This window comes from Papaver somniferum, unplaced genomic scaffold (assembly GCF_003573695.1).
Source record: "Papaver somniferum cultivar HN1 unplaced genomic scaffold, ASM357369v1 unplaced-scaffold_132, whole genome shotgun sequence".
Taxonomy (NCBI): Eukaryota; Viridiplantae; Streptophyta; class Magnoliopsida; order Ranunculales; family Papaveraceae; genus Papaver; species Papaver somniferum.
In genome coordinates, this window is record NW_020622381.1 from 20,602,219 (window position 1) to 20,612,562 (window position 10,344).

A 10,344-nucleotide genomic window follows, 5' to 3' on the forward strand; every position below is an offset into this window, starting at 1 on the left:
ATTATATTCTTTTTTGGGTGTCAAAAGAAGTGATTAAACGGGGATCATATGTTAAGGCTAACACTCTTGATATTACGGGTTGTAAACGTCCAACCTTTAGGCAAAGGAAACAATGCCGTGATAAACCTAGATTTGCCTATAAACGTTATACGAAGCCTTTTCAGAATCGCAATGGTTATCAAAAGGATAACTTCGTAAAGACGAAGAAAAGATCCGATGCTCCCAATTGGAGAAAGACTAACTTGCAAAAAAATAGGCAATCCAATTCTCTTCCGAGAGATCTTGAAGAGAGCAATGGGAACAAGGTTCCGGTTGTTCCTAAACCCACTCAGAAGTGGGTACCAAAGAAAGCTAATGATGCTTTGAGTGTGAAAAGTAATGATTTTCCAGAAAATACCATGACTATGGAGAAGGCGGTATCCATGATGTTGGAACTTGACAAGTTTTTTGGAAAAATGGAATTGGATGTGAAAGGTTCTAAAAGTCATCTCTTTCATGATAATCCAAAGGTCACTTTTGGTGAGCAAGACTTTGTTCACCCCAATGCAACTTGATTGTGTTGGAAGTGTATCCTCACCAAGGAATTCCCTGCTTTGTATACGGTGAGGGAAGCACAAGGATTGGGCCACACAGATTATGTTCGGTAAGGCCGTAGAATTCAATTGGATTCATATAAAAAGGTATGTCTATAAACTTGAGCAAGTTTTATATTTTTATTACTTGTTTGAGTACTTATAATGATCCATGTACCTTGATTATTGTTCATTTCTACCTAACTTGATTTGTGTTTAAGGTTCTTAAATATTTAGGTTTAATAAAAATTAGTTCGGGATGTTTGGACTACATGGTACACCTACCAGGTACGCATAACATGATTTAAAATCAAAATTCAGGGGTTTAATTTTGCGGACTTGAAAAATTCGTTTGCAAACCCGTATGCATATTTGCCTATAGATGTCGATATTCGGTAAACTGTTTTGGACGTAATTTCTTCGTCCGAACTAGGAATGACCTCATTCTTTTTGCATTCTATTTATTTTTGAATTCTCTTAAAAATGGAGATGAGAAATATTGAATTTGGATGAGTTATAATTACGAGTTTGTTTTGATGCCTAGGAAACTTCTTATGAGAATTTATTCTTTTTTTTTTTGAGAAGGATTACTAGAGTTTGGAATAGCCATTATTGTGATTTCACATAGCTATGTCCAACGATTTCATATTCATGTTTTTAGATTTATTGGTTTAAATTCTAAAAATATTTGGAGGATGATTATTATTGCAGTATTCTTTTGGTTTGATATATTGCAATATTTTTATGGGACATGTATTGTTTGCGTCCGTGAACTTGAAGGTCCCATATTTTGTCAAAAATAAAGTCGTTCATGATCTATGTTCGTTTATTGGCTTAAGGACGAATGGACTTTTGACAATTGCAAAAGTTATGCCTATGCAGTCATGTATGTGATGGAAAATAGGATTAAAACTTTTGTTTGACAAGGATAAAGTCTATTATGTCACTTTGTGATGTGAAGATAGAATTGATCCTTGTGTATCCACGGTTTTGGTCTTCATTGATCTATCTTATGAAAAACCGTGAAGGCTCCATTATGTGTGTTATATCGAGTACCTTACAACTAAGTCGATTATGTTGGCTTTGTTGGTTATTCCATAAGATACTATATGTTGAGCATATGAAACTAAATTAATCGACTTGCTTGGTTATTTAGTTTTGTACTCCATAAGTCTTCCTTTCTTCTTACTTATGTTGAGTACATGTACGGTTAGGTGTGTCAATCCTTTGATACCTTAATCGGGGTTCCATAAGTTCTCTTTTGTTGAGCCCAAAATAATTAAATTTATTACTTCGGTGATTAGTTTGGTTATTGGTTTCTTTGTATTCCAATTAGATTAATTATAGGTTTTCTTGTAATTAATCTAGTTGAGTTTTCATATATTCCACTAGTTCTTGTGTTGAGTATATGAACGGCTACACTATCATGTTCTATTTGTTTATGTAGTCATATATTCCGTAAGGTTTTCCTTATGTTGAGTATCCTAATATTCCGTAAGGTTCTCCTTATGTTGAGTATTTGAATGGTTAAGTTGGTTATCTCCGTATGATCAACTTAGTCGTAGCTCGTTGCTCCGTGAGTTTACTTATGTTGAGCACTTTTCAATTAAATTGATCACTTTTGTGGTTTTGATTTAATTGCTTATTCAATTAAGATATTCATGGGTTTACTTGTGAGTATTTTGGTTGAGTATTGGATATAGAAAATCGTTCGCATGGTTTTTGGTGTCCAAATAAAATCCTTCTTTTCTTTCGAAATTAAGGTCGCTCATGTTGTTCTCTTGGGAATGACATCAAATGGGGGAGAGTTCTTTTGAACTTGTTCTTAATGGAATTATCTTGCGGGGAGTGCAGATGTGGATTTTTTTAGGGGTTATCTTGTATCTTTGAACTCCTTGATGAATGTTTTTAGCTTCGGCTATAAGATTGCATCTAAATTTAAGATGATGTGTGTCTTTTCTTTTGGTCATGAAATGTCTCTTGTGGAAATTTTATTATCAACCCGTTCTTTTACCTTTGCCAATTTTATTGACAAAAAAGGGGAGAAATATTGTAGTTCACACTACATAATACATATGGTTTTCGGATCATTGTGTAAGGGGGAGTGGTTTCCATGACCGAGATAGAGTATTGACTAAGGAGAGTGATACATATCAACATAGTATTATTGTTAAAGTCGTGATGCAGTTGTACTTTGATGTTTCATAATAGTACTATGACACTGTTTAATAATGATCGAGAATCTCGATTTATCTCATTATTTATGCTATGTATCTTCAAAAACGGTGATGCTAAACTTACAACCTTTGGGATCATTGGAGTACTTGGAAGGAAGAATATTTCAAGGAACGTTGAAGATTAAACTATGGAACATGAGCCACTAAAGTTTGTCTTTTTTGTATTCCATATGTATTAATAGTTTTGTCTCTAAAATTGACAAAGGGGGAGATTGTTAGAGCATAGCTCGGTCAACCTCGCATGCGTTGCTATATCAAGCATGTTTGTCAATGTTAGTGATCAAACCTATAAGTCTTGATTTCTAGCCTATTAGCTAAGTATCGGACTAGGATAGGAAAAGTGTAGTTGAGATCAAGGACTTCATGGCGATTCAACGACAACGACGAAGATCTACACAAGGAACCGTGGAACTTCATCAACAAAAAGGTATGTGAAGACTTGAATTTATCTATCACTCAAAAGTCTATCTATTCTATCTCCTACTTCTTATGAGACAAAAGTCGTATGCTGTATAAACTAGATCAAACACATTTGATATTTCGAGCTGAGTATTCAATGCTTATCTTTTTCTCGAAATTCATGTGTTGGCAAAGCATCTCGCTTTGATCAGGTTTATCTTCATCTTTCAATCACTAAGTTGAGAATTGCTCTGACGTAAAGACGATCTGTGAATAACGGTTGGGATAGCGTCCTCTGAGAAAATCTTAATGATTGAAATGAGAGTTACAGTACATAACCATGTATTCCTTGATCCGAAGTTCTTTGAACTTTGTTGAGCAAGAGATATCGGTAGGATTGTGGAATTGGCTTGCCAAGTCCGCGAACTGTCGGAAGTTCTCGACCGAGAATTTCTTCTGGGATTTCTAAACTCGTTTGAGTGACCAAGTCCGCGAACTTAATCCGCAGAACCAGTCCGCGAACTGACGTAAGTTCTCGACCCGAGAATTTCTGCTGAGTTTTGGAAAACTCAAACCGATGCTTAATTCCGCGAACTTGTTTGTGTACTTAAGAGGTTATGATCTAAAGATGTTCTCTGAACATAAACATTAAATTACTAAGGAATGCTTAATGCAAATAATGGATATAATGTTCATTGAGCCAATTCAATCGAATCGAAATCATCTTGAGTTCAATTGTGTCTTGTGAAGTTACATAAGATCTCATAGCAATTGAATGACTCTCTAACTAGTTTGTTTGAAGTCAAGTGAACTAGTTATGATGAATGAGGAACAAGGTCAATATGAGAAGCTCATATGGTTGCCTTTTGGTTACTGTATTGAACCAACATGAACGTACACGTTTGGGCCGGTTTTCACGAACCTGGAAAACGTTCACACGTGTGTTTGACAAGCTTTGTTTTTCGATCTAACGGTTGAGAAATATTAGCTTGAATCTAAATCAGGTTTCATCTAACTGTGAATAGAGTTTGCTTAATATCTAAGCAAAAACCCTGATTTGAAAGGCTATATAAAGGAGACATCTAGCTAGAGCAAAACTCAATCCCCACACACCTTTCTTGTGTGGTACTAGTGCGCTCGCTAGACTCGATCTCCATTAACCCTTGAGTTTCTTCTCTAAATTCGGGTTAACGACTTAAAGACTTCATTGGGGTTGTGAAGCCAGACCGATACTACTTTTATCGTAGTTGTGTGATCTGATCTTACTTTTCTATCGTACGAGTACAATCGATTGATTGGCTTGAGAACGTTTGAGTTCTACGATAGGTAAGATAAAGAAGTCACGAACATTCTTCGTCTCACCGTTCGTGAATCCTCGATATTCTTCTTGTGTATTCAGGAATTGAGTATTGAGAGGTGATTGATTTATCTAGACTGTTCTTAGGGAATATAAAACCGGATTAATCAATTGGTCCATGTGCTACCTTGATCATATCAAAAAAACAGAAGAAAATTAGGGTTTATCTGTGGGAGACAGATTTATCCTTTGATAGACTTTTCTGTGTGATACAGATTTGTTTATTCTCAAAGCCTGCGATTTTGGGTCGTAGCAACTCTTTGTTGTGGGTGAGATCAACAAAGGGAATCAAGTACGTAGTATCCTGCTGGGATCAGAGGCGTAGGGGTGCAGCTGTACCTTGTGTCAGTGGGAGACTGATAGGGGTTCAACTATAGTCCAGTACGAAGTTAATTGGTAGTAGGCTAGTGTCTGTAGCGGCTTAATATAGTGTGTATCGAATCTGGACTAGGTCCCGGGGTTTTTCTGCATTTGCGGTTTCCTCGTTAACAAAATTTCTGGTGTCTGTGTTATTTCTTTTCCGCATTATATTTTATATAATTGAAATAATACAGGTTGTGCGTTGAAGCTTAATCAATTGGAGATCCAATCTTGTGATTGTTGATTACATTAATTAACACTTGGATATTGATTTTTGATACCGTCCAAGTTATCTCTCTTTGATAAATACTCGCTATTGTTTTTAGCTTGAGTGAAAATCGAATCGAGAGATTGAGATAATAACTCCTTGAGATACTTATTATCTAGATTGAGTCTAACTGTCTAGTTGATTCTCTAGTAAAGTGTTTCGGAGTTTGTCCATACAGATTGCTAATCGAAATATTGGGTGGTGTTGTTAGACCCTCGCTTTTTCAGGAAGGACCATTTATGGTTGCTAAATCATAACCGGAGGATACTACAAGTTGATCAACACAGATGGCAGAACCCTGCCAGTAATTCACGAGAATTGGCTTAAGGCGTTTGTCTGAAATTATTGGGCATTTGAGGTACTGGGCGTTTGAGCATTCATGGCATCTGGATTTGGCATTTAGGATTTTCTTTCATTGTATTTCAATTCCTCCAAAACGTTTGCAATACTTGCAATCAGTATTTGAATTCAGCAATTTATCAAAATTCAGTTCATATTTCTTAAAAGAAAATCTCTATCAAATAAAAAAGAAAATCTTCAACCATCTACCAATCCAAGACCAACTAATATCAAAACCCAAATAAAAACCTCACATCTCCGCATCCTTCAAGACTTGCAAAGCCGCCTTCTCCTTGTTCAACTCTTCGGTCATCCTGGAAATCTTGTCTTCCTTCTCCATCACAGCATCATTGGGAAAGGGTATGTTGTTCTCACATTAGTCCTTGATAGCGTTCATGTGCTTACGAAGCCACTTCACATTGAAGCCAAGTCTTTTTGAATTCTCCAAGTTAAACTCCCAATCAAAGAGTATATCTGGAGTTACAGTATTTCTGGCCCTAGTGCATATATCACTTACGACACGCAAGATAATACCTACTTGCATCGTTAAAGCATAAGAACGTCCAGGATCCCTGTCAACAATCAGATGACCAAACTTCTTCCATATTTTATCGTACAAGCCTGCATATCCAATAGGAACGCTGAATCCACCAACTAGTTCATGATACGGGAGTGAAGCATCAAATGGAGGATCAAAAGAAACTCCTGCACTTGGATATTCATGCACCACTATACGGTTATCAATTACTGGAGCAACTTCTACAATCGGGGCAACAGTTTCTTCAGTTTTCTCTATTGGTGTCTCGGTTTCTTCTATCACTGAAGCAACAACAATCTGGGTTTCCATAACTTCAGTGACAACCTTCTCATGGACTTGAATAACTCCAGGGCAGTTCGAGTTATCCTCATTGGTTTCAACATCCTCAACTTCGGTATTTGACACCTAATACGAAGATTACATGAGGTTGGAGTCATTTAAGCATGAAACCAAGTGAGATTATAAAATAAAGTATACAAGAAATGCAAAATCATCAAAGTTAATCATTATACACCCAAGACATGAGCAAATAGCATGAAAGTCATGAAAATGCGTTTTACGGTAACCTCGTCTGAAGAAACCGTACTCTGATCTGTACTAAAATACGAACTGGGAGCAATCTACAAGGAATCTGAGGATGGTTTATATACCATTCTCTTCGTATGGATGTCCTCTACAGCGTGTCAAAATTTCATGACAATCTCATGAACAAGCAAGGAGATGTGATCAAAACATTGAGCAACATACCATCTGAAAAAGTTCTGAAAGTCTCTTGGAAGTTTACTATTTCGCCTTTTTCAGGCCCTGAACGTGCTCAAAACTTAAATTTTTTTTTTACTAAACCTTGGAAATTTTCCGGGCTTGAATATGCATATTCAGATCATGAAAATCCGACTCCAGATGAAGGTTTTACGGCATTTTTGCTAAAACACTGAGTTCTGATTTTTCTGACGACGAATTACGACTAAGTTTTTCGTATATACACATGGATTCTCATTCATTCATTCACAAGTAAGCACTTTCATACTTCTATGAAGAGGATACATGACATGTACTTACTTTGGGGATCTCCTAAGTATTCAAGGAATTGGGATTGTCCGTGTTAACGACAAAAGGCTCATTACTTCTATTCGGCTCTGAATCTTTGGAAATGTTTTCGCCTGTATTCTCATAGGGTAGACGGGTATCAGCAATTTCTGTCTCCATGCCGGCATCCTCCTGGATACATCCTCAACAATCAATATTTTATCTATAAAGCATCATAATTGAATATGCGAAGAAATACTTACAGCTTCTTCTTCATCGCTCAAATCAAGAATTGTTTGCTCAGTAGAAGAAAATCGAAGACCTTCGATACTTGATGGAGTAAAATTCTGCAAAGTAATAACAATATTGGTTTTATGATCCTAATAATGCGGGCTAGAAAAAGTCAGAACAAAGGAAAACACTTAGAACTCATCAAAGAACCAACTGGGGACTTTATGGTATTAGGTAACAGCTTATAACTTTTGTTCCTTCCTTCTCCACCGTGAACAATCGCCTCGGTTTCTGAGAAATCCACACGGATTCGAGATCTTACATTAGAACCATCCTGTGGTGAAATTCAGTAACATAATTAGAATACAGTTCTTATAATTTCATGAAGATTATATGAAGAAATATACCTGAGAACATCCTGGAGACGATTTTCGTTTATCACCAGAGAGATACTTCAATCGTGGTCGACCAGAAATTATCTCAGTAGAAGGGAGGTCCTTCACTGGAGGCTGACCAACCCTCACAAAATCACGCAACCGCTCAAGTTGTTGATCCCAGAAGTTTACATAACCTGGAGTTACATACGCAAATCTCTCGGAGCAAGGAAACCAGTAATTACTTCCTTCCACATGAGTATGATCCAAATGAGTCTTAAGCTGCTCAACTGATGGATTCCTTATCCGTATGGTTGGAACACATTGATCCATACCCATTTGTCGAGATGCTCTATCAATATTATATTCCTCCACTGAAAGCTCTCCGTACATAGCCGACAACAAATGAGCAGGGGTGCAACTCAACATGAAAGATCTCTCACCATCATTCAGATTTCCACGAGATGTCAAAGCCACACTCTCTCTAGTATTGAAAGTCGTCGGCTGAGAAACATAAGAAGGGACTGACACCCACGGGTGGAAGTTGAATTAAGATTCATCATCTAACACATCAATAAGGCGTGCTTTAGACCGAGGATGCTTTGTGGACCAGCACATGATCCTGACGTTACCTTTCTCGGGAAGATGTGACGAGCATCAACATTCGGTCCTTGCAAGATATTACGTGGAATAGGCGTATATTTCTTGATATACTCCCACATCAAAGCTTGAAGAAACATCGTGTTGGCATAGCACTCAATCTTCATAAAGCCGTTTGATATACTGGAGTCTTTAATCAAGGAGTCTAAGTTAGAATACAAAGTTCCCAGGAATAAGCTACTTATTGGAAGTTGCTCACCTTGAGACATCTTGATAGCAAAGGGGATCACGAAGGGTTTCAAAAAGTTTTCATTGTCTTCGAAAATGTCTCTTGACAACCATAAACATAAGAAGGCAGCAATGGGTAACATACCGTCGATGGGTTTATCAGAAACCTCATATTCTGGACACCAGCGTGTCAGCCAGTGAGCATAGCATCCTTTACTTCCAGATGCCTTATTCACTTCTTCCATTGCAGTTGTCAAGATGTTAGAAACTGCAATCTCCTCATCTAAAAGATCTCCATGGAGATTACCCGTGATTGGGAGATGCATCAAAGCAGCCACGTCCTCTAAGGTAATGGTAAACTCTCCCCATCTATATATGAAGGTGTGAGTGGGAATACACCAACGAGCAAATAGAGCCACAATAACTTTCGCATCATGAAACATGAATAATTCTCCAGAAGCTTGAATAGCTCTCGTCACTTGCGCCTGATCAAGCATAGCCCTGACATGAGGGAAACCCAATATATGTCTTGCCCATCGAGAGAATTTTTCCAAAGGTCGTCGAGAAAGCTTAAACTCTATGATTGATGCAAAGAAGATCCCTCGTTCAAGACAACACCGGATCACTGTTTTGGGAGTCACCAATTTCTTCTGAGTAACATTTCTTGGATTTATCAGAAGACGATACACTTGAGATTTGAGATGTTTTTCAGCTTCCTTCTGAACCTCAAAAATGCATCATCCACATTTGGAACATTCTTAATTCCAGGGATTCATCCTCTTCTTCGCCAACGGAAGTCTCATCCATACATGTTTCATCCCTGGAGATATCATCTTCAACGCACATTTCATCTCTCGAAGCATCATTAGATTGGGGGTTGGACATCTTTGCGGAGTAACTGTAAAATTCAAAACGCATTCTACTTCAGTACATCATCCAGATATGAAATTCGACAAGATGATGTAATCACGCAAATGGAAATACTAGCATCTACAAAATGGTAATTCTTAACTCTTACCTTTTTACGATTCCACTAACAATAGTGATAGTAATGCGAGAGTTAAACACCTCAAAACTCGTTCGTTTCTTCGAAACCTGCAAAAGACGAACGAAACTCAGATTTTCATAAAATCATGAACATTTTATACTGTGTGAAAATTCACCATGGAATTATGAAAACTAAAACATTATTTCATCATAAATAATTGCTTACTTTGAACATTACTCAAAATCAAACTTGGGTTTTTGAAAGTATATGTTTACAAAAACATAAACAATAATTCACGTTTTATTTTTTATGAGTGATAACTCACGCTAAAAAAAACACTCTTTTCCGTGAGCATGTCACAGTTTTGCATACAAAAATATTTTCGTGGACAGACCACGATTTTATAAAAAAAAAAATCTTTTCCTTCGTATCGTCATCCGTCTTTAAAACGAAGGTTTATTTCAATTTTGTGAAGGCTCACACATTATAGGATAAATTTTTGATTTACATGAAAGCTCATAAACAAAATTTTATCACTGGACACAACTCCATAAAAAAAAACTTTTTTCCTTCGTACTATCGTCATTCTTCAAAATTAAGGTTTATTTCGATTTTGTGAAAATCCACTCCTTTTATGATAAAACCTTGGTTCTCATGAAAGCTCATAAACTAAGTTTTATCACTGGACCTAGGTCTATACATTAAAAAAAAATATCTCCTAAATCAGGGATTATTATTAGTTTCTCAAACTAACGATCAAACAAACATACGTTTTCAAAAACAAGGGTTTTTCGACAAAAATCCTACTCACATACACTAATATATGC